Source organism: Aythya ferina (assembly GCF_964211825.1).
Source record: "Aythya ferina genome assembly, chromosome: 1".
Taxonomy (NCBI): Eukaryota; Metazoa; Chordata; class Aves; order Anseriformes; family Anatidae; genus Aythya; species Aythya ferina.
This window is the reverse complement of record NC_140296.1, coordinates 89,634,332-89,657,147: the sequence shown is the minus strand read 5'-3', so window position 1 is coordinate 89,657,147 and position 22,816 is coordinate 89,634,332. Positions and strand designations below refer to the sequence as shown.

General features: G+C 62.1%; 1 protein-coding gene and 1 long non-coding RNA gene across 2 annotated transcripts in view; one reads left to right on the top strand and one right to left on the bottom strand.

The window, feature by feature from the left end:
• Positions 1-8,098: 8,098 nt before the first annotated feature.
• BCOR (BCL6 corepressor) overlaps positions 8,099-22,816 on the top strand; it is a 73,057-nt gene continuing 58,339 nt past the window's right edge. The window contains exon 1 of the mRNA XM_084515794.1: positions 8,099-8,239. The gene's annotated coding sequence lies outside the window, so the exon portion shown is untranslated. The remainder of the gene's footprint in view (positions 8,240-22,816) is intronic.
• On the bottom strand, positions 19,360-21,935 carry LOC311437870. Its single transcript, XR_014693773.1, has 2 exons — positions 20,885-21,935; positions 19,360-20,199 (listed from the first exon to the last, which is right to left on the bottom strand). It is a non-coding gene; the product is annotated as an uncharacterized lncRNA (long non-coding RNA).

Below are 22,816 nucleotides of genomic sequence, written 5' to 3'. Positions count from 1 at the left end.
CTCAGCGCTGCTCGGCAGCCCCCCTCCCCTCGCTTCCCATCCCCCGTTTAACCCTTTCCCAGCTCGGCGGGGGCTGCGGGCTGAAGGCGTGTGCCGGCCCGGCCGCGGCCCCTGCGCTTCCCCGCTGCCTCCGTGCCGGAGACCGAGAGCGCGGCAAGGAGAGGGGGGGGGGGGAGAAAAAAAATAAATTAAAAAAAAAAAAAAAGAGGGGAAGGGGGGGTGGAAGGCTGGCCTTGCGGTGCCGAGCACCGCCCTCGGGCAGCTCCCGGGCCCCGGCTTTGTACGCGCACACACACACACACACACACACACACACACGCTCGCACACCCAGCTGCGCCGAGCAGAGCCAGCCCCGGGGCCAGCCCCCGCCTGCTGCTGCTGCTGCGAGCGCGGCCGCTCTCGGTCGCAACCCGCAGGCACCGGCGGCGTTTGCTGCTGCTGCTGCTGCTGCTGCAGCCGCCTTCCTCCTCCTCCTCCTCCTCCTCCTCCTCCTCCTCCTCCTCCCCTTTTCCTTCCTGCCCGGGCCGGAGCTCCCCCGGCTCGGCGGCGAGTCCCCGGCAGCGGCTGGGAAAGGGGAAGGGCTCTCGGAGCGCCCCCATCGCGCGCCGAGCCCTTTAATCAATTTCACCCGATTAATTATTAATTTTACGCCAGTCAAGCTGGCCCCGGAGGAGCGGGGAGGGGGAAGGGAGGCTGATGGCAGGCGGAGGCGGCGGCGGGGCCGGCTGCCAGGCTCCCCGCTCGGCCCCGGCCGCGCAACTTCGGGCTCCGCCGGCTGGGGCTCGCCGAGAGCCGGGGAGGGGAGGGCTGGGGGGCTCCGAGCCCCATTCCGGTGGCTGCCGAGGCCCCCCCGCCCGCTCTCGCTCTCCCCTTTCCGCTCCCTCCCCTTCCCTCGCCGCCCGCCCCCCGTGTAGACACAGCCATACAAGGGCCCGTCGCATCGGAGCGATGATGGATCGTGCCTAGCGGGGGTGATTTGGTGTTGATCGCATATTATCACGGGCAGGTTGGACTGGTTGCTGATGGACGGCTTTCTAGCAAGCCGCTCCTTCCGACGCTCGGGGAAGCGAGCAGCTCGATCGAAAAAGCAGCTTGCCTTTAACTCCTTCTCGCACCGGCACGCGGAGGGCAGAGCCCGGCATCTCTCCCAGCGGCACTTTTTTCTTTTTTTTTCTTTTTTTTTTTTTCCCTCCTCCCGCTCCATTTTCGCCCCGGCAGGGCCGGGTCCCGGCTCCCCGGAGCTCCCCTTCCTCGGCCCGGCCGCCCGCGGGGGTCGCCCCGAGAGCTCCTCCGGGGCCGGGGGCCCGGCGCCCACCCGGGGCAGCCCCGAGCCGGGGCAGGCTCCACGCTCCCCCGGCGCCGTCTCCCCCCCGCTTTATGTAAGCGCCCGCACATACAAAGGCGGTTTCGTAACGCCTCCCGTCTGCGAGAGCCGGGGACCTCGGCTAACCTTTGGAAAAACCGATGGCGGGTGCCTGCTACAGCAGCCCGCGCGGGGCGATCGTCTTTCTTTGCCTTTTTTTTTTTTTTTAATTTTTATTTATTTATTTTTGGTGCGCAGGGCTAGGGACGAGCCCGTGCTGCCTCCGTATCCCGCTCCTGCGGCTCGCTCGCCGCCGGTTTAACTCCTTCCCCGAAACCCCAGCGCAGGTCCCTCGGCCCGGGGATTGTTTTCTGTTTGGAAACCGGAGAAGAAGAAGAAGGGGGTGGTGGGGGGGAAGGCTATCGGCAGGGAAGCAATAGCTCGCTCTCTCTGGAGAGCTGCTCTCCAACAGGCAGCGCCTTGAAATCTATTTAAAGAGAGGGAAAGGCGGAGTGGGGGGGGGGGGGAGAACAAAGGGGGAGGAGGAGGGGGCCGAACCAGAGCCAGCGAGAGAGGGAGAAAGCGATGGATCAGCCGGTTTGCAGGGTACATCAAGCTATCACATCTGTATATGCTCCGATCGATGAAAAGGATGGATAATATTTGTCAGCTGCAGACCTTTTTCTTCTCACTTCCCAGGGAAAGGACTGGGGGGTGGAAGGAAGAGAGGTAATAGGGAGCTTCAAGGCCAGAGGCACTTCCTGATGCAGCCAAATAGAAAAGAAAGGCTGGGGGTTACTATTGTTATTAATTATTTTTATTATTCCACAGCAGCCAAAGGGACAATCAGGGGACCGTGCAGCCCTCTCGCCTCGCTTCTTCCCCGCTCCTGCTCCTTTCTTCTCCCCCCACCTTTTTTTTTTTTTTTTTTTTTTTTTTTTTGTTGAAACTCAGCTGCTTCCTTCCACTGCTCCGAAGATTTAACCCTTTGCCCGCAGAGGCTTGAGGTGGGCAAACACAAAAGCAAATCGCGAAAGCCTCGGACTTATTAAAAAAAAAAAAAAAAACACAAAACATGCCCAGCGAGAAAGTCACTAAAACACACTGTTACACACACAGCGACGTGGTTGGGCTTTAGGGGAGAGGGAAAAAAAGCGAGAGAGACGTAGCCTCTGTCTCCGCCGCCCCCCGGCTCTGCCAGCCCCTCGCCTGGTGCCTGCAGTTGCACTCTGAGTAAATAGTTCCCACACATGGTCCACATTTTGCACAGCAGCAGCGTGTTTCCTCTCGGTCTCTCGTTGCTGCTCTCCGAGCAGAGAAAAAAAAAAAAAAAAAAAAGAGAGAGGTTTGGAGGAAGTTAAAAATCAGGCGAGCTGAGAAAAGACTCTGTGTTACACACATCCTGCATGAAAGCGAAAGCCCAGCACTTCGGCCCTGCGAGCGCCAAGCTCTCACCTCCTTAGTAATGTCACTAACATACATGTTGGACGTATGAAAGTAATTGCTTGCACCCGGCCAGGCGGGCCCTGGGCCGCTCGCAGCAGCAGGCTGGCTGCGGAGGAGGCCGGCGGCATCGCTGCTCGCTGCCGGGCTGCAGCCACCCGGGGAGAGCAGGGCTCTCCCCATCGCCACCGGCTGCCCCTGGGGAGCTGGGGGCCGGGGTGTGATGCCCCACCGGCAATTTTCCCCGGCGTCCTGCTTTTCTCCAGGCCTCCTCTCCTTCCTCCCGCCGCTGAGCCGGGATCAGCCCGCTGATCCCCCGGCTGTCGGCTGAGTGGCAGCGGGCTCCTGTGACCCCGGCGCGTCTCTCTCCCCCCAAAGCCCGGTGCCCCATCAGCTTTCGCTGTGTGATATTTAAAAGAAGGGTTGCATTCTCCCCAATAGAAGCCCACTCGTTTCCTTGTTGCCAGGAACAAAGCGCACATTCAGAGGGGTGGCTGTTGACGGCTCCCTCTGTATAGCACTGGAAAGCGGGTGGCCTTTGGTTACTGGCAAGGAAAATTCTAATCAGGGTGCTTGTAAGCGGGGCTTTATAGAAGCTTAGTTACAAAAGGCTTACACCAGAGTAATGCAATAACTATAATAACAGCCAGGGAGCCCTAAAGAGGGTGGAATGTGCTTGTGTCTGGATGATTTTCCCCGCTAGCACAGAGAGTGACTGTTTACTGCGAGTGCCATTAAGTATCGCTGGAAACTCACCAACCGCAGACTTATTTCAATATACTTTATTGTTGTATCTGCCCTACGAGCGGCTCGCTTCGGACGGCTCCCAGCTCTTCCCGGGGGACGAGGGGAGAGAGGGGCACCCCAGGGTGCCGCAGGCGGCTCGCAGCGCACCCGCAGCGTCTCCTGCCTGGGGAGCCCCGGGCTGCGCTGCCCCCACGGCTCACGGGACCGGCCGCCGCCCCCCGCCTCCTTTTGGGGTTTCCAGCCCGCAGCCCCGCTGCCATCCGTGCCCCGGCTACCGCTTGGCCGCGGCTCCGGAGGGCAGGAAATGGCTCGGCCGGGAGCGAGGGCGGTCACCGCGGCCCGGGGCACGGCGGCGGCGGCGGGAGGCTCCCCGGGAGCCCCCGGCAGCCCCGGGAGGGATGAGGGAGGGAAGGAGGGAGGGAAGGAGGGAGAGAGGGAGGCAGGCACGGCTCCATCCCCCGCCCCCGGCCCCCGGGAGGACCCGGCCGCGCTTTCTTTTCGCGGCAGAGCGGAGCGCGGCGAGCAAACTGCCGCTCCGCGCAGGGCAAGAAAAATGGGTTTTTAATAGGAAAGGTCCGCGTGCTTGGCAGCCGGCCACCGCGGCCGGGAAATAAACAAACAGAGCGGCTGCGAGTTCAGGTCGGAGCAGGAGTTGCGCTCCCGGCGAGAGGAGCCCGCGGGGGCGCGCACGGAGCCCCCGCCGCCCCCGGGGGCAGAGCGCAGGGACCCCGCGGCCCCGGGCCGGGGGGAGAACCGGGGGGAGAAAAGGGGGGAGCTGCCTCCGGGCGCCGTGCCACCGTGCTGGCAGCGGGCGGAGGGCCGCTGGCCGCCGTTGTTTATCGCGCCCCGGCGCTGCTGCACGCACAACCGCTCCCGGGGCGGCCCCGGGGAGGAGCGCCGGCACCGAGCTGTTCCCGGGGGGGGGGGACCCCGCTGCCAGCCCCGGGCCCCCGCTCCGCCTCGGGGCCGGGCAGGGCTCGGCGGGGCCGGGCAGGGCTCGGCGGGGCCGGCCCCGGTCGCCGCACGCTGGGGGCGCCGCGCTCCTGCTGCACGCTCCGGGCTCGGTGCCGAGCTCGCCCGGGTGCTGCGTATCAGCCTCCCGCTGCCTCCTGCAGCGCAGCCCACCCCCCCCAGCTCTCCTCTCCGGCTGCGGGTTTCGCAGAGCTTTCCGCTGCCCGCGGGCCCACGGGGGGCGAGAGGTGGCCGCCGAGCTGGGCAGGGGGCTGCGCGGCACCGCAGCCCGGCAGGGAGGGCTCGCCATGGGCTGGGAGGCTGTGGGGAGAGGGAATGGCCTGGGGTGCCCTCGGGAGAGGAGGGCAAAGTGGCTGGGGTCTGTGGGCCAGAGCATGAGAGCCGAGAGCAAAGTCCAAGTGCAGGCTCCAGCCAGCCTTGGGAAGGCGGGCGGGAGAGCTGGGGGCGAGGCCGGGAACCTTGGCCCCACGGTGGGGCTAAGCCCGCGGTCAGAGCCCTCTCCCGGGGCACTGGGGGCAGCAGAGAAACAGGGGAGCGTGGCCTGGGCTGAGGCCTTGGCACACCGGGAGGAGGCACGGGGACGAGCCATGCACCCAGAGCACCCACAAGCCGTGGCCCGGACCCCCCCAGAGGACAGGGCTGCAACCCCACCATCTCCACGAGCAAACCCCAGCTGGGTTGTGCTCCCAGCAGAGCGTGTGGCTCCTTGCCCTGGCTGTGCCTTGCTCAGCAGCCCGCAGCTTCTCGGGCCAGCGGCGCACAGGGCAGGCAGCACGCCGTGGGCCCCCCGAGGCGAGCCCCACTCCTCTCCTCGCCCTTATCTCCCGTCCACACCTCGGCGGGGAGCAGAGCAGCCCCTCCGTCCCCTCCCCGGAGCGCCAGGCTCGCAGCTGGGCGCCGAGACAACGGCGGGTGCGGGCGGGACGGCGGCGGCTGTCGGCCGTGCTCCCGCTCCTCGCCGCCGCCCTGGCAGCTGCCAGCTTTTTGGCAGGCAGGAGAAGCCCTGCGAGGGGTCACGGGGAGAGGCTGAATAGCGCGAGGGGCCGGGGGAGAGGAGAGAGCATCGCTGCCGAGCCGGGGAGAGCGGGGACAGGCCCGGAGCCTGGGGGAAAAAAAAAAAAAAAAAAAAAGGGAAAAGGAGAGGTGCAAAGGAGCGAGGGGGAGGAAGGCGGCAGCCAGCAAAGCGCTGGCTTGGCAGCGTGCCGAGGAGCTGGGGCACGCTGCAGCCCTGAGAGCCAGCCGGGGAAGGGCCGGCCCAGAAGCTGCTTGAACAGGGCGAAGCCTCTGTCCTACAGACCTGGTGTGACCCACGGCTTAAAAACTGCGGCCGGCTCCCCCCTGCCAGCGGCAGGGCCGGGACGTACCTGCGGGGTAGTCCCTGCCTCTCAGCCTCCCGTCCCATTATGCTGGTGCAGCCTAATCCCCGTGCTGTGACCTACAGCAGCGCTCTGATTTATTTTTAATGCGTTCCGATTCCTGTTCCGTTGTCAAGAGATGCATTGAGATTCATTTTCCATCCCCTGCTTTCCAGGCTCCCGTTCTGCTGGCAGGACCCGCCGATAGAGTTTAATTCGATTTGATATGATTTAATGAGCACCTTTATCTTTTGTTTTTAGCAGGAGGATTAAGAACACGACGGCATTCGGCTTTTGCTAAATCAGACACGTTTCCCACCGAAATCCTATCTGGTGACACACACTCACTGTAACATTTCATTAACAACCCCCTTGATATATTGATTTTTAATATTTGTATTAAATGTTGTGTAAAATTGAACTCAGGCGTTAGAAGAGATTGTGCAAGTCACAAGACATGACTCCTACTTAATTGTTATTATTATTTATTTTATTTTTTTTTTCGGTCCTGGAACAACAGTTGGAAAGAGGCCAGGAGGAAGAAGAAGAAAAAAAATACATTAAAAAAATAATAATTAAAAAAAAATATCTCCCCGGGGTGGGGAGGGGGGGTTGGAATTAAGGGCTGTGCTCGCAAAAGAGCGGAGGGGATGAGGAGAAAGCACAAACCGCCTCGGGATTGCGGCGCTGGGGCCGGGCTGCCCGCTGCCCCCCGACCCCCCCAGCCCCCCGGGACCCCCCCGGGGCCGCCCCCTCCCTCCCCAGCGCCCCCGGCCGCTGCCGCCCGGCCCCGGGGCTCCCACCCCCGGCGCTCCCGGCTGGCTCCGTGCGCGTTGCCTCCCTCCTCCTCTCCCTCCCCGCCGCTCCATATGGTTTCTCCCCTCCTCCTCCTCCCCTGCTCCCCCCTCCATGTTGTCTCCGTGCCTCTCCCCGCTCCGTGTTCCCCCGGGGAGCGCTTCCCCGCCGCGGCGGGGACGGGGCACGCACGGTGGCCCCCCCGGAGGGATGCTTGCGGGGCTCTGCAGAGCTCATAGGGGGGGACGAGGGCAACTAGGGAGGGCTGGGGGGCAACACAGGGCCCTGGGGGCGAGGAGGGGTGCCGGCCAAAGCTCCCGGCCGGAGAGTTTCCCAGCGTGCGGGAGAGGAGCTCGGAGAAGTTGAGCTCCCCCACGCTTCCCCCCTCCGCGTTTTCCCTCTCCTCAATCCTCTCCCCCCCCCTCCCCGCCCTCTCTCCTCCCCCCAGGAATACGAGGCATTCAGAGATCAACATAATTCACCTGCATCAAAAAACTCGCGAGCTATAAACTAGCGGCTGATCCTCCGCTTAGACTAGTGTTTAGCCGTTCATGCATCATGAGTGTCAAATAAATGCCTGATTGAGGCCCTCAGCGGAGGAATTAGCTTTCCTTGTGCTGGAAATGCATAATAGAGAAAGTGCTGAGGCATCCTCCCCGGAGTTAGCACGGGCTCCGCTGCCTGCGCTCCTCCTCGCAGCTTTCCCCCCCCGGCTCCGTCCCCAGCCCCCCGACAGCACCGGGCCCCGCTGCCCTCCCGGTGAGCGCTCCCCGGAGCTGCCCAGGACCCCCGGGACCGGGCTGGGAGCTCAGGAGCGAGATGGGCTGGGGGAGGGAGTGGGTTTTTCCCCCCCGACGTGTCTCTTGGCCACCTTCCCGAGCCCGCGGCCTCATCCTGCCGGCTGGGGGCGAGGTGCGGAGCCGGGGCTCGCTGCAGTGCCACGGGCTGCAGATGTGCCTTCAGGCCCCGGCGCCTACAGTTGAATATTAAAAATAATTAAAAAAAATAATTAAAAAAAATAATAAAAAAAAATAAAAAATAAAAAGCGCCCGGCCCGACCATGCACCAGTGACCCGCAATTTCCCCTCCTTCGCAAGCTGAAATACGGCCAAAGTGTCTCAAAGTTAACTCGGGGGCTGGGGACGGGGGCGGGGGGGGAGAGGTTGGGGGGGGGGGATTGGGGAGGGGAAGGGTGGGGGGGGGAGGAGGAGGAAACCGCTCCGGGTTGAGCTCCCTGTGTCAAGTTTCATCCCCTCCTGACATTTTCTGGCGGCGAGCCAAAGTCCCTGAAAATGGAAAATTGGGGAAGGGCGGGCGGGGAAAGGGGGAATGGGGATGGGGGGGGGGTTGGGGGAGAGCTGCCCGGAGCCGTCGGCGGAGCGGAGACGAAGCGAGAGAGAGGCGGGGGGAGGGTGGGGGGGGGTGGGGGGCGAGGCGGCGGAGCGGGGCGCGGGGCATCTCCGATCCGGGAGGCGAGTGGAGAAGCCGCCGGTCGCTGCCTTTGTTGCTGGCGGGCGATGCGGGGAGCGGAGCCCGGGCTCGGGGGAGCTCTGAGCTAGGGCTCCGGCGGCGCCTCCCCGCACCGGCGGCTCGGCACCTCGCGGCGGGTGGACGCGGCGGCAGGTCGGTGGCGCTCCCTTCCGCGGGACTTCCCCTCGTTCACCCTCACCCTCGGCTCTCCCCGGGGCTGCTGACGACCCCCCCGCGCCCCTGGTTTCCTCCCCCCGCTCCCCGCCCGCAGGCGGCTCGGCACGGCTCGGCTCGGCGCGGAGCCCCGCGGGGGGAGAAAAGTCCGTGCCGGAGCACTCGGGGCGGGCTGCGGCTTTGCCAGGAGGGCTCTCAGCGCCGGCTCTTTTGTCTGGAGCCTTCTCCTGCTCCCCCCGGCCAGAATCCCCCGGGGAGTCCCGCGCTGTCGCCGCGGGTGGCACCGCTCCGACCCCCTCCGGCAGCTCCCGGCTGGCTTTTAGGGGGGCTCCCCCAGCGTGTCGGCCCCTTCCCCGGCCGCAGGGGTCGGGCCCTCGCTCCCTCGGCATCCCGGGGGTGCCCCCCTCCGCCAGAGGGGCCCTTGCTCCGTGCCCCCCGGGGCCGGCAGCAGCGGGGCGGAGCGGCCCCACGCGTGTTTTGCGGAGCCCCGGGGGGCTCCTCTGCCCGGCCCCGGCTGCGTGCCCGCGGGGAGCAGCCCCTGCGGGATGCCCCCCCCCGCACTTCTGTGCTCCAGCATCCCTCCCACCGCCCGGCCGGCCGGCGTGGGTGTGCGAGGCGAGGCTGCTACCATCATCCTGCCTCGATATTTGCCGGCTCTGCCAGGTGCCGGCCGGACAGACAGACAAAGGAGGGAGCCCGGGTTGCCTCCGGGGGGCTGCCGGCTCCCGGGGGGGCTGGGGCAAGGCTCCCGAGCGCGTCTTCGTCTCGGCGGTCGCATCTTCGCGTGCTGCGCTCCGAGGCGGTTGTTTTCCCTTTCCACTTGTTTGTCTCCTGCTCGCCTCGTAAACTGCCGCGTGATTTATTACCTAGGCTAAGTGCTTAATTTGCGAATATGAAACAGATTAAAAGGAGATCGGCGGATTTTTAGCAGGCAGGCCAAAGCGCAGCCCGGCAGCTGTTTCGAGTTTGGAGGCATCGCCGGCAGCAGCCCGGCCTCGGGGATCCCCGCGGCTGCCGTGGGCCGGCCGCGTCCACGCGTGGCTGCGTGGGACGGGAGGGGAGGGAAGAGGGGGGCGACCCCGGCCACCGAGGCGACCCCGGGGGCCCCGGCCCTCGTCCCCGCCGCCACCGGGGGCCGGCTCCGGAGGCCGAGGGCCCGGCGAGGCGCGCAGGGGGTTAACGACGGCTCTGCCCTCTCCTTCAAAGGACTCACTCGAGATAGAGTAAATACGGCCGGGGCGGGGTGGGGGGGCTGCTCAGGCCACATGATGCAAAAGTAAGACAAGCGCACTCCGGAGAACAAAGGCTTCCTACCCCCTTCCTCCCCTTCCCCCCCCCAAATCTGTCTTAATTCTGCAAGTAAACTTGAGCGGCTATAAAACAAAGAGGGACGGGGGAACTTACGGCCAAGGGACGAGCAAAAGAAATAGCTTGGATGCAGCCCTCGCCCCCCCTGCCCTCGGCCAGGCAGGACATCACGGGATGTCCCCACCACAGGGGCCGGGGTCGGGGTGGCAGCAGCAGGCGGGACGCACCGGGTGGCCCCAGGAGCACCGTGCCAGTGTCACCTCGTGCCAGTGTCACCTTGTGCCAGTGTCACCTCGCAGGCCAGCTGCTTTCACACTTGTTACCAGCCCCCGGGGGTGATTGCCAGCCCCAGCGCTGCTGCCTCGCTCCCTCAGCCCCCCAGGAAGGTTTAACGCACTGGGGGGCTGAGGGGAGCCAGGGGGGAGCACCAAGTTGGCAGTGCCGAGCAGACGGCGAGGCCCTCTGAGCACAAAACACTGCTCCTGAAGCTCAAAAGCCGGAGGGAGGCAGGAACCCGTAACCTGCCCCGTGTCTTGGAGAGCTGCTTCGGAGCAGTGAGTGCGAGCACTGTGTCATCCCCGGCAGAGCAGAGCGGAGCAGACAGTGCTGGCGAGGAGGAAAGTGACTCATGTGCCCTTGCTGCACCTCAAGCGGTTGCTCTGGTGCTGCAGACGTGGCTGGTGTCAGAGCTGTGCAGGGGATGGGAGACGGGGACAGGCCCCGGCCGGAGCACGGGGACCGGGGGTGCTGATGGCACGGGGCTGAGCCTCGGGCTGCTGGGGGTGGGAGGGCAAAAGGGCACACACGCGGCATTCAGAAAGTGCGTGAAGGTGTCGGGGTGATTCTTGTCAATACATGTGTGTCTGCAACTGTTTGGGGTTGGTTTGAGGCAAGGTTCTTCCCTATTTGGGGGGATGTTCGTGGCAAGCCATGTGGGAACGTGTTTACCGAGGGCCTGATGGGGTTTGTGTAGAGCTGCCATGTCCCACAAGGGTGGTGTAGGCCCGTGACAGGCGAGGTGTCACACAGGTGTTAGACACCACTGCTCTTTGTAGCCCTGGGCCTCCCTGTTCACGGGCTGGAGCTAGGAGCAACACCTTGGAGCAAGGTGGGGAGCGGTAGCCAAAGGATGGCCCCGGGGTGTCCTCACCTCCCTGTCAGTTCTGCACAGGGCTGCTCTCTTGCCAGGTACCTGCAGCGTCTTTGGAGAGAGAAAAACAAGGGTTTGTGTCACAGTGATACGATACTGCGCTTTTCCCTGGAAGCGGGATACGCAACGAGAGGCAGAAAAAAGGACAGTGGCAGTGGAAAAGGAAAAAAAAAAATAAACCCTTTTCCAACTTCGTGGCTTGGCCTTTGCAGTCATCCCTACCTCGGGGAGGGCTGTGGACACAGCACTAAGCCTTGGTTACACTGCTGAAATTCACCACGCTAAAAGTCACCTGGTCCCTTGAGCACTCTTGTAAAGCACTCCAGGTCCCCATAGAAAATGGTTTGCGTGTGCTTAAAACTATGTGAATTGGATTTGCTTCCAACAGTGCATAATGCCAGTTTCAGCCTGATCCTGTCTGGCTTTCACTGAATTAATGCCTGGATGGATCTAAGTCCAAACGTCTAAGACCAAAGTGGTTCAGATAGTCCTCCTGCTGCTGTCCCTTGATGCCCCGAAGGCATTTTAAAATCTCCTTGGAAGTGCTCTTACGGGGTGATTGCTAAGCCTCAGAAACAAAACAGCTGAGAGCGCTGCTAAAGCAGAAGGGGCGAACCCTGATGGCTCCGAGCAGCCAGCGGTGACCCTGCAAGGTAGGCAAGCTGTGGCAGAGGAGAGAAATTTGGGGCTAGGGTAAGGCTCAGGATGTGAGAAGAGAGAAGTGGGGGAACCAACACGCTACCTTGGAGGCGTGGGGCAAATTTCGTGGTATTTTATCGCTCCGGGTTCGCAAGGACTGAGTTACCTGACAGCAGTTTTACTGTGCTGGGAGCCGTGTGTGCACAGAGGGTGGATTGTTCCTGCCTGCCCAAGTAAGGGAAGCCAAACTGCAAAATCTACTATTGGGGATGAGAAGGAGAGATGCTCCGGTGGCACACGGAGGCAGGCGAGGTCCTAGCTCCATCTGAGGGCTTGTTGGCCATGGCTCCTTGAAGCCACCGCTCCCCGAGCCCGTGTCCTGCCGTCAGAGGAGAACAGTGCGTGTTTGTGTGCGGGTGTTCATGTGAATGTAATTTTGTTTCTACATAATGTGGATTATCTTTCTTTTAGGGGCAAATCCGTTCGGGGGTTTAGATAAAAAAGAGAAATCCTGCAGCCATTCCCTCGTGGGGAAAGGGCATGTCTTCCATTGCTTCCTCTGATTCTTTTTTTTTTTCCAAACGGTCCCCCAAAACCCTTTTTTTCTGGCTCAGCATCACACCTTGAGAGCCTCCTGCTCTCCGAGCAAGGCACTCGCACACGGGAGCTGGGGGGGAGCTTAGGGGCAAGGCAGGGCATGCTAGGGGCTGTGGGGATGAGATAAAGGATGCCACAAACCCTGGTGGGCAGAGCGGGTGCAGGTGCAGGACACCTGATGGGCCGTCTTCTCCTCGACCCACGTAGGACTGCTGGCTTTGCAGGGAGGGGAGGGAAGGGAAATCAGCCTCGTGTGGAACGAGGCCGCTATTGATTTAACTGCAAAATTACCCTCCCGCGGTTCTAATCTCCCAGGCGAGGGCCACGCGGGCTCTGCAGATGCTGCTGGTCTGCTGGCTCAATTCATTCCAAAAATAAGTTTGGGTGCCGATTGCTTCGACTCGGAGAGGGAAGCGCCGTGTGTTTTTGCAAGTAAAGACCGAGGTGAGCGCGTTATGGGAGGCGTGCCTCACGTAGCCGTGGAAAGAGAGCTTAAATGAGGCATTCATTCAGCACCAGGCCTCCGCGCAGCAGTGAGTGAGGCCCGTGGTGAAAGAAAAGGACCTGAACATCTGTATTTGCCCAGTGGCACCGGCACCAGCCAGCCAGCTTGCGGGGAGAAGCAGACAGACGTGCGGGTGTGAGGCCCAGTTGAGACTGCTGGGTCCCTGGTGCTTTTTAAAAGGAAATAATAGCTTGTGGGGGAACCCTTTCTCGTGGCCTTGGCTCCCGTGACCCCCCTCTGATGTATGATATTTAAACAAGGAAATGTCAATATTGGTTTTCCACATCCAGCCCCGTACTGCTCTCCGTGAAAGCTAATGACAAAATCCTTGGGGAGTTAGAGGAGAGCAGACCCCAAAACAGGCACTTAGACCCAAAACCTGGCCGGCTGCGGCAGCCTGCAAGAAAGAGCAGGTCATAGCGAGCAGCCGGGCAGCATGCCCTCTTTGCAGGTAAATTAGGGGGAAAGGAAGCAGTCCTGTCATGCCCTACACCTTGCCTCAAAGCTGTGGGTCTGGTGCTGTGACCAATTATCGCTTTTTAAAATTATAAATCGCATTTTGGTACGCCGAGTGAGGGTAACGTGCTGCTCACTGGAATTACGTGCAGCTCCGGGGCGCTTTGTTGTAACAAAGGTGACTTCTCCGCGTTCCCTTTTTCACCGTCGGGGCTAATTGGGGTTTGATCTGAACCTGGTGGCTATCTGGTGGTGCTTCCCAAAGGGAGCGGTGCCGACTGTATGAGAAGATGCCCAGAAACGGGGCCATCGTAGATGTCTTCTGACACGCGTGTCCTCTGAGGTAGGAAAGTGTAAGTCATAGGAAGAGAGGGCCAGCGCGGCTGACTCATAGCAAAACGAGGGCACGTGGGAAGGATAAACGAAGGGAGGGCTGCTACTAGCAGGACGTGGAGGCTGTGCCGTGTGTCATGGGAAAAATAATTTTATGGTGGATAATTTAAGCTTAAAGGGGCAGGTGTGGTGCCACGGCACGGCACAGAACGTGAGTCAGGGCACACGCACAAAATTTAGCCCGTGCTGCCCTCGTCTCGGTGGTGGTTTGTGCAAACCGGGCCTCCCTGGGTGTTGCAGCAGCAGCTTCAAGGTCCTCTGATGTAACAGGGACTTCACCATAGCTCACCCCAGGGCAAGAAGCAGAGCTGCACGGGCTTTGCGCTGCGTCGGCACCATGTCCCTGGAGGCAGTAGCGGAATAAATGGGGTAAGAGCCCCTTAATCGGCCCCTTAATCTGCACAGGGAGAACGACTCCCATATGGGAACACCTTTCCTAAGCAGGTCACGGCTGCCTTCCTACTCGAAGGTGGACCCACTCTGCTCACTCAGGCTCCAGCATGTGCTGCCACCTCCGTTGGGGCAGAGGTGGCAGTGGGGACAGCCTGGGAACTGAACGAGCTGGAAAACATCAGTGAGAAAAGCACTTTTGGTTTGGTGTGTGACCACGACATCAAGACTGGTGTCAATCTCTGACTGGGCCTAGGGAATATCTTCAGAAAAAGACCATCGTTTGGTAGAAAAACAAGTAAATGAGTGTTGCTCGGGTATGAGTCCTGTGCCAGGAAGCACAGGGATCGTGTATGAAGCTGAGGCCCAGCCATTTTCAAGATCGTGTCTGTCCTAAGTGATTTTCTGCTTTTGATGGTGCAAATGATATGGGAAGAGATCCTTGGCGCACAGACTGCTTCTCCCTCCTTATACGAGTCCTAGGACGATGAAGCCCTAGCTCCGGCTGAGGTTTTTGGGAGTCCCTCTCACACAAATAACTCAGGGCAGCTCGGCCACAGCTCAGGCCACCTCTTGTGCAGAACAGAGCCTGGGCTTGCAGCACCTGGTGAGATGGTAGAGAAGTTGGCACACAGTGTTTTGTGTGAAGCCCCAGGCGTAGCTGGAGAAGATCAGAGATCAGGAAGGCACTGGGGCAGCGCAGTCAATTCTTCTGTAACACACGGACCTTGGTCCCTCCATGATCCTGCCGTTCCAGGCTGCATTTGCACGGCTAGGCTACCTCAGGAGCTGAGAAAGCTTGGAAAATGGATGGGCATTGCCAGGATGGGCAGAGGAAGGACAGCTCCTGGTTCTTTTTCAGTGGCCATGCTTCCGCTGGTATTTGGTGGGACAGCTGTACCCTACATATAGTACATCCCTCAGAGTAGACACTCATGTGAAAGGGAATGGGCTCGGGTGTGAAAGCAGGCTGTCTGCAGTGGCTGAAGAAGCTCTAACGGAGGCTGTCTGTGATCTACCTGGGGAGGAGCGACTCCAAACTGAGACCCACCACGGCCTTTGAAAGGGCTGAACTACCCCCAGCCTCGCGGGAGCTTAACGGGGGGCTTTGGTGCTGCAGGAGGGGAAGAGGCACAGGAGGGAACTGTGCAGCAGGGCTCTGTGCACACCCCTCTCTGATAGAGCATAGCCAGGGTTGGTGCCGTTGTAGGAATATGCAGCAGTGGCTTCTTGCAGACAAAAGAAAAAATATGAGGCTCTGCTGAAGGCGAGGGCTGATGAAGCACCGAAAAAAGCCCTCGCTAAAGAAACGAAGCTAGCTCTGCAGTTTGGTCAAGCGATGCTCAGCGTTGTGAATTTGATGAACAGCACTAGTCTGCATGAAGACAGGCGACTTTTTAAATGGGCTTTTAATAAAGTTGGTGTTGCTAAGGCCATCTATAAAGGTAATCCGCACAGGATTTTAAACAAGTAAACTTAATGATGCTATTAACGCTTATGATTTGAGTGAGACCTTTACGGGAATGCTGCGCCCAGGTCTGTTGTGGTGTTTGCATGTCAAAAACACATTGGCGAATTAATGTGGGATCGGAAAAGAGCTCCAGAAGTGATTCAAGGCCTGGGAATCACATCTTATTGCATAAGACGAAAGAAATCCCATCTATTAATTTATCCAAGAGGAGGCTATGACTTGGTTTGATCACAGTCTTTAAGTGCCCTAAGTGTCTCTATGGGGAGATTTCTGATAGCAGAGATCTCTTTAATGTGGCAGACAAAGGCATAATGAGATCCTATTTCAGAAAAATGAAGCTCTATGAATTCTGAGCAGAATTGGGGGCATTTTTCTAAAAACAGTGAGGGACACAACCACTGGAACGACCGAGGCAGGCGGCGGGGCTTCTGTTACTTAAAAGTCTTCAGAGCAAGATTGGATGCCAGGCTAAAAGCTCAGCCAGAATTTATGAGTCTGATACAAGAATGTCTGGCTGAAATTCACTGGCCCATGATATGTAGCAGGTCAGAGCAGCTGATCATAACAGTCCTTTCTTGGTTTAAAAATCTATGAATTTGGTATTTCAAGTCTCCTGAGCCCTGATATTACTGGAGGTCTTGAAGAAATGCATTATAAGCTGTCATCATTTAATTGTAAGCAAGCAGGGGTATTGGGTATTGCCTTTTTTTTTTTTTTTTTTTTTTTTTTCTTCTTCATTAAAAGAACTTCTTTTCCAAGTGTTTGTTAGGCACCAGAGTTAAGCAGCTTGTTAACAAACATGACAACATTTTTTAAGCAGTTTGACTAATTCTTCTTCCATTTGCTCAGCTTTGTTTTGCAGTGGCACGGTTTCAGTACCACAGTTGTCTGTACCAATGGTTGGCCAGACGCAATCTGAATCCCAGCAAAACAGAATAGGCAGCCTGCGTAGGACAAGGATACTCCCCTTATTCTGTACCCTCCTTTAAATGCACCCCTTCCTGTGTCACAGGTATGTTATAGGCTTTCTCTTTCTGTGCGTACAGAGCTGGGAACGAGCACATCCATTTTCACCCCTGGTGTGGATGGGACTCCATCGCCCATCCAGGCGAGCGTTTGGCCTACAGAGCTTGTTGGAATGAATGGCAGGGGAAGGGAAAAGGAGACACCTCGTATTCCTCGTGTTCCTGAAATTAACCTCCTTCAGGCTTCATAAAATGGCCTCCAGCGAATGGCCAGAATATCCTCCTCACGCCGGGGGAGTAGTTTCCAAGACAGCGCAAACTTTCTCAATATCTCTTAGAAGGAGGCGGGGGGGGGAGAGGGGGGGGAAAACGCCACGGAACAAACAAACAGCGCAAACCAACCAGCCTCAAACGGCAACAAAACAACCCCAAATAAACAGCCCTGGCCCTCGGGAGTCCCGAAAAGCCCGTCCCCGGCTGCGCGGCCGTACTGCCCCCGCGGTGCGCTCAGCGCCTCGTTAATCGCGGCTGCCAGAAACGAAAGGAGAGGTGGTAACGAGCGCAACAAAAGATGGAGTTTAAAGTCCCCCGGGGACTGAGCTCTTGTCGTCGAAGGGGGGGCGCTTCCTTCCTCCCCCCCCCCCCCTTCTCCTGCCTGCTCTTCCTCGGAGCCCCGCGGGGTTTATTTTGGGGTCTCCGCGGGACCGAGCCGGGGCTCCGGGGGGGTGAACCCCGAGCGGGGCACGACCCCGTCGGCTGCACAAGCCTCGGGAAGGCGCCTGGCCGCGCCATGACAACCCGCAGCCCCGGCTGCTCCCGATCCCGCAGCATCCCTGCCCGGGGCTGGGGTCTTTGGAGGCCGGGGTCCTTGGGGTCGGGGTCCCTGGGGTCGTGGTCCCTGGGGCAGGGGTCCCTGGGGTGGCCCCCCGCCGTGCCCGGGAGCCCCTCGCTTCCCGTTTGGCGGCGTTTGGGGAACGCCGGGCTCGGGAGGCGAAGCCCGCAGCGGGCAACAAAAGGGGATGAAAGGAGCTCGGCAGTTCACTTTCCGTGTCCGAGAGGCATTTTCGTGCTCCGGAGCGCGGAGGGCTCATCCTGAGGAAGTTCAGATCAAAGGGGACAGCATCCCGGACATTTGCATAATTGCCGGATTTCGGAGCGCGGCCGGGCGAGCGTTTGGCTGCCGATCCCGGGCACCGCACCGGGGGCTGCCCCTCGCCTCGCCCGGGGCACGGCACGGGGGGGGGACGGGACCCCCGGTGGTTCCCCGGGGGGTGCCGGTGGGGAGGGGGTCCCCGCCCCGACCCGGCGACATCTGCGGCGCGTCCCCTCCCCGGGGCGGCTGGCGGGGGGCTCCCGGCCCCGCGGCTCGCCCCGCCGCAGGCGAGCGGGGATAAAGGGATTAAAGGGCACGGCAGGCTCGCACAGCCGGCCGGGGAGGCACCTCGCAGATCCGCGGGCCCCCCGACCCTCCCCGGCTGCCCCCGGGCACTTCCCCCGGTGACACCGGGCGGCGCCGGCCCCATTGTTCCCATAAGCGCCGTGCTGGGGGCGCTGGGGCTCGCCCCGCTCCGTGCCGGGCGGGGATGCCCGGGGACACCGTTTTCAGCCATTTTAGAGCTGAAAACGCCGGCGGCTCTCGGCAGCGGGGAGGGCCGGGCTGGGGGGGCTGCCCCAGCCCCCAGCAGGGGTGCAACCGAGCCCCGGCCCTCCCGGAGCCGCCAGCCCGGTGCAGCCTGGCCCGGTGCAGCCTCCCCGGGGAGAGGGGGCTCGTCCTGCACGGCTCGGCCCCGATGGCCAGCGGGGAACCGAGGAGGCGAGGGGAGGTTAGCGGTGGACAGCACGGCGTTGTGCAAAGCCAGCGGGGGAGGCGAACGGGAGTACGGCACCGTGCGGGCTCGCCACGTGTTTCATCTGGCCCCGGAGGAGGCAGGAGGCGTGCGGAGGCTGGCACGGAGCAGGCACGGCTCCCGCGGCCGCGGCAGGGCCCTGCGAGGCAGCAGGCAGCGCTCCTGTTTGCTTTGCTGTCGCTTCGGCTCTTATCATGCGCCTTGTCACTCATAATCGACCTCTCCCCGTCCCCTCCCCCCGGCCCCCGCCGCCTCCCCCCCGGGGTCAGTGGGGAAGAGGCCGGGAATCCAGCTGGGAATGGAGACGGGGGGGGGAAGAGGGGTCGCAGGGAGACGCGGCTGGGGCGGGGGGGATGAAAGCAGCTGCGCGCAGAACAAAGGTGCTGGAGGGTGGCTTTTGGTGCTGGAGCAGAACCTCGTAAATGGGAGATTTCCGTTCGCAAGACTCCGCTTGCACAGTTTCTGTCCTGCCCTTGAACTGACAGGCGAATATCTGCATCGCAACCAGAAAGTAAATCACACCGAGCCCGGCTCGGGGAGGGAGGGCGCGCTCAACGCTCCCCGCGGTTGCTAAGTGCTAAAAAGTGGGAGCTTTCCCCCTGCCCGGCGCAGCCCCGCTTCCCCCATCCAATATTTACTTTGGGAGCCCGGAGAAATGCGTTCGGTGTTTATTGCGGAGAGCGCCGGGGCGGGCGAGCTGGCGTTTGCGTGATGAGGAGCGAGCGGAGGAGCGGCCGTGGTGCGGAATATCAAAGCCAGGCCGCCTTGGCAGGGCTCCCAGGCAGGGCTTTACTGGCACCCGCGGGATTCCACGGGGCAGGGCGAGCGCAGCCCGGGCGGCGGCGGCTGCCTCTCCCCGCTCCCTACTCCCCGCTCCCACCACCGCTGCCCCCGGGGAGCCAGGAGCCACCAGCCCCTGGTGGGAGGCGCAGCAGCCCCAGCAAATGTCAGTCCTGCTGTTTTTCTGCGTGTTTAAGAACCGCAGGGTGCTCGCTCCTGCTGGTGCTACCAGCTCCGGGAGGTTGTGCCTGCACGCTCGGCGCTTGGCCAAGTCAGCTGCGGCCAGCCTGGCGGTGCTGAGATGTGTGGTCATGGTCACACCCGGGGAGAAAAGCACCCGCCGTGGCCCTCAGAGAGCAGACAAAGGTCTGGGCGGTGAGGCCTGTGGCCCGCCGGCCCTGTTAATGTTCAATCTGGAGCTGGAGAGCGGGCGGAGATCGGCCTCGCTGCTCGGCCCCACGCAGGGGGTGCCGACCCCTGCCCGCGACCCCCGGCCGGGCTGCATGGGGTCCCCGGCGGGTCCCTGCACGATGCACAGCTCCGTCCTGCCCCGCTGGGCTGGCCTCTCCTTGGAAGTTAGGTTGAAATAACATTTGCGTGCGCGTTAATGATTTATTTATGTGGCTAATAACGCTCGCATTCTCGCTGATATTTGTCTAGGCGAAAGACCAGCTGCGAAATGCCCCGCAGCTGTAGCCAGTGCTAGAACAGAGTGCCTTGGAACCAGAAATCAATGCTCCTGAAATGAACAAGTGGACAACTTATTAGGCTCAGTCACTCCACACACCGTCCCTTGATAACGAATAGATGAAGTACGCGCCGGAGGAAGGAGGCGCTGGAGAAAGCCACACGTGCCCGCTCCTTGGCGGCGAGGCAGGGCAATCCTGGGGGCACAGCCGGCCGCACCGGCGGCCCCGGGCAGGGCAGGGGCTGCAAGAAGGGGTTAGGTGGCGATAAAAGCAGCGGGCGCCCAGGAGAACGTCTCCACCAGCCATGGATAAAGGTGTCCGGCTTGCCGGCTCCTCTCCAGAAAGCACGGCAGACAGGTTCGGCCAGCTCCCCGTAGCCGGGGCGTCTCTGCCTAGAAACAGCAGCTCTCCTTTTTGCATTTCCACCGTCCGCGGGGAGGAAAAATTACCAAATTCCCTGGCCTCCCGCAATGCAAAGCGCTAGGCAAATAGGAGCGGCGGGCGCGCACCGAGCCGCCGCTGCCACCCTGACCTCCCGGCGGGGACTCAGCGGCCGGGAATGAGCTCGGGCAGGCGGCAGCAGCCCGCCCAGGACGAGCACAGCGCCCTGCCGGGTGCTCGGCAGCCGCTCGCAACTCGCCGCCGGCTGGGGAAGGTCCGAGCTGGAGCCTGCGGCTCGTTTCTCCGAGGCCTCGGTGCATCCCCGGCGAGCAGCGCCCCGGCGCTAAGTGCCATTAGCATAACAGGCACTAAAAGAAGAGGAGAGAGCGGCGCTGAATTTAATTTGCAGGCTTTAAAAAAAAAAAAAAAAAACACGGATGGGGGGGGGAGGGAAAAAAAAAAAAAAAAAAAAAAACTTAACACTTGGAGCGGGCTGGCGATGAAACGCGGGGAGAGGGGCTGGAGGCTGCCTCGCAGCGGGACCCGGGACCACCTCGGGGGCGCGCAGCTCCGTAAAATACGAGGCCAGGTAAAGCCCAGCGCCGGGAATGCCTCCCGCAGAGCCGCCCCCCCTCACCCCGGGGGCAGCCGCAGCGCGACCGGGTCGCCGGCACCTCCCGGAGCCTCCTTCCTGCCCCCCCGGCACGCACAGCCCTCGATCCGGCTCGCCTTCCTGCCCCGGCTGCCTCGGGGGAGAGGGAGGAAATAGGAGGGGTGGGGGAGAAGCGGCTGGGTGAGTGCCCCCCCCTCTTCTTTTCCTCCTCTCCTCTCCTCTCCCCCCCCCCCCCCGCCGCCTCTTGCAAACTGCCTCCCATTAGCAGCAGAAGTTCACAAGAGAGAGCGAGGCATAAAGAGAGGGAGAGCGAGGTTTCCGAGAAAAAGGAGAGGCGAAGAGAGCGAGGTTAGAGATTAAAAAAATAATAATAATAATACTCATAATAAAAGAATGATTAAAAAATTAAAAAATAATCGCCGCAATAACAAGAGACCCACCGATCGGCTGGGAAGCTCGCGGTATCCGGCCGGAGGAGGAGGGGGGGGGAAGGAAAGGAGAAAAGAGGGCTTTAAAAAACTGGAAGGCAAAAGCTGTTGGGGAGGAAGTGTAAGCCGAGAGGGAGGCTGGGGGAGGGGAGAGAGCGCCATCTTTTCATGTCACAGTCACAGAGACAGCGCTGGGCTCGGCCACAGCGTCTCGGTTTCTTTTTAACAGCGGAAAACGTGCGATTAGCAGGCAGACAGGCGGGGACGGCCAGCCCTGCGCGCACACACACAGCCCGCAGCTCCGGCTCCGCGCCGTGTAATCCCAGCGCTCAGCCCCGCTGCACCCCCTCATTAAAAACCCGGAGATTTCCTCCTCCTCCTCCTCCTCCTCCTCTGCTCTCCGAGGAAAACAACGCCTGCCACGGCCCCAACCCGGGCAGCGCCGCCCGGGGGCCCCGCGCTCCGTGCCGTGCCCGACGGGGCTCCGTGCCCCGCCTGCTCCCCTGCCTCCCAGGGGGCCTTCCCCGGGGGGGGTGGGCACCGGCTGCAGCCCCCCAGCACCCCCTCAGCCTCCTCCCTTTCTCCGGGCGCGGTCGGGGGGCGCCGCGGCTCCGGGCGCCGGGGAGCTCCGGGCTCCCCCGGGGGCCAGGCGGTGCCGTGGCGGAGCGGGGCCCCGCCGCCCCCCGGGGCCGATGAAGGGCGCTTTATTCCGCAGCGCTCACAACCCCTCATTGTGTCGGGCAGAATCACCTGCCTCCTCCGGAGCCCAGGCGATTCATTTAATGCGCTACACAGCGCGCTCCGTCCCGGCCCCTCCTCGGCTCGGGGCGAGCTCCGCGGTGCGCTCTCCACGGAGCGCGGAGGAGGGGCGCGGCACGGCTCGGCACGGCTCGGCACGGCTTGGCACGGCTCGGCACGGCTCGGCACGGCTTGGCACGGCTCGGCACGGCTTGGCACGGCTCGGCACGGCTGGCCGGCATCCTCCGAGCACCGTCTCGGCACCCCGGGGAAGCCTTTCCCCGGCCGGCAGCTCCGCTCGCAGCATCACACGCGGCCGCCGCGCAGCCCCGCTCGGTGCCCGGGGAGGGGGAGATGCAAAGGGTGTGTGTGTGTTGGGGGGGGGGGAGCCGTGGGGCGGGCGGGGGCCGTGCCGAGCCGGGCGAGGGGATTTGCTGGGTCGTTGGCTGCGCCTGGGGAAAGGCGGGGGGGCGGGGGGGCTGGCTGCGCCGAGCGCTGGGGGATTTGAGAGGGAAGGGGAGGGGGCGGCTGGGCTCGCAGGAGGGGGATGGGGGGGCTGGCTGCCGCGGCTGCCGGGGCCGGCGGCTGTTATTATTGTTATTATTATTACTGTTATTGTTATTATTTTTAGGGGGCGGCGGGAGCGAGGAGGGGAGAGGGGGGGGGGCCCGGGGAGGGCTGCGCTCGGCGCAGGGGGGAAGGGGGACGGGGAGGGGGGGGGGACGTGGATAGGGGGGGCCGCCGGCTGCGCCCGCGGAGGGGGCACGAGGTGAGGGCGGTGGGAGAAGCGTCTCCTCTGTTTCTAATAAAGGAAACGACTTTTATTGAACGATAAATGCAGGGGAACGAAAGTCGTGTGGGTGCGCCTGGTGGGGGCGATTGATTTGGCGGAGCGGGGGGGGTAAAGGAGCCGAGGCTGGGGGGGGGAGGTGGCTGCCCGTGCCGTGCCGTGCCGTGCCGGAGCGGGCTGGTTGCTCAGGGCCGCCGGGGCTTTGCTGCTCCAGCCCGGGGGGGCTCGGGGAGGGGGCTCGGGCTGCCCCCGGCCCCTGGGGGGGTCGGCGGGGGGAGCGGGATGCGCTCGGTGGGGGGTCCGGGAGGGTAGAGGGGGGGATGCGGGCCGTGGGGTGGTGCCGCCTGCCCCTCTCGGGCAGGGGGGGGGGGCTGAGGGGGAGGTGTCGGCTGCGCCTCGCCAGTTGGGATTTGATA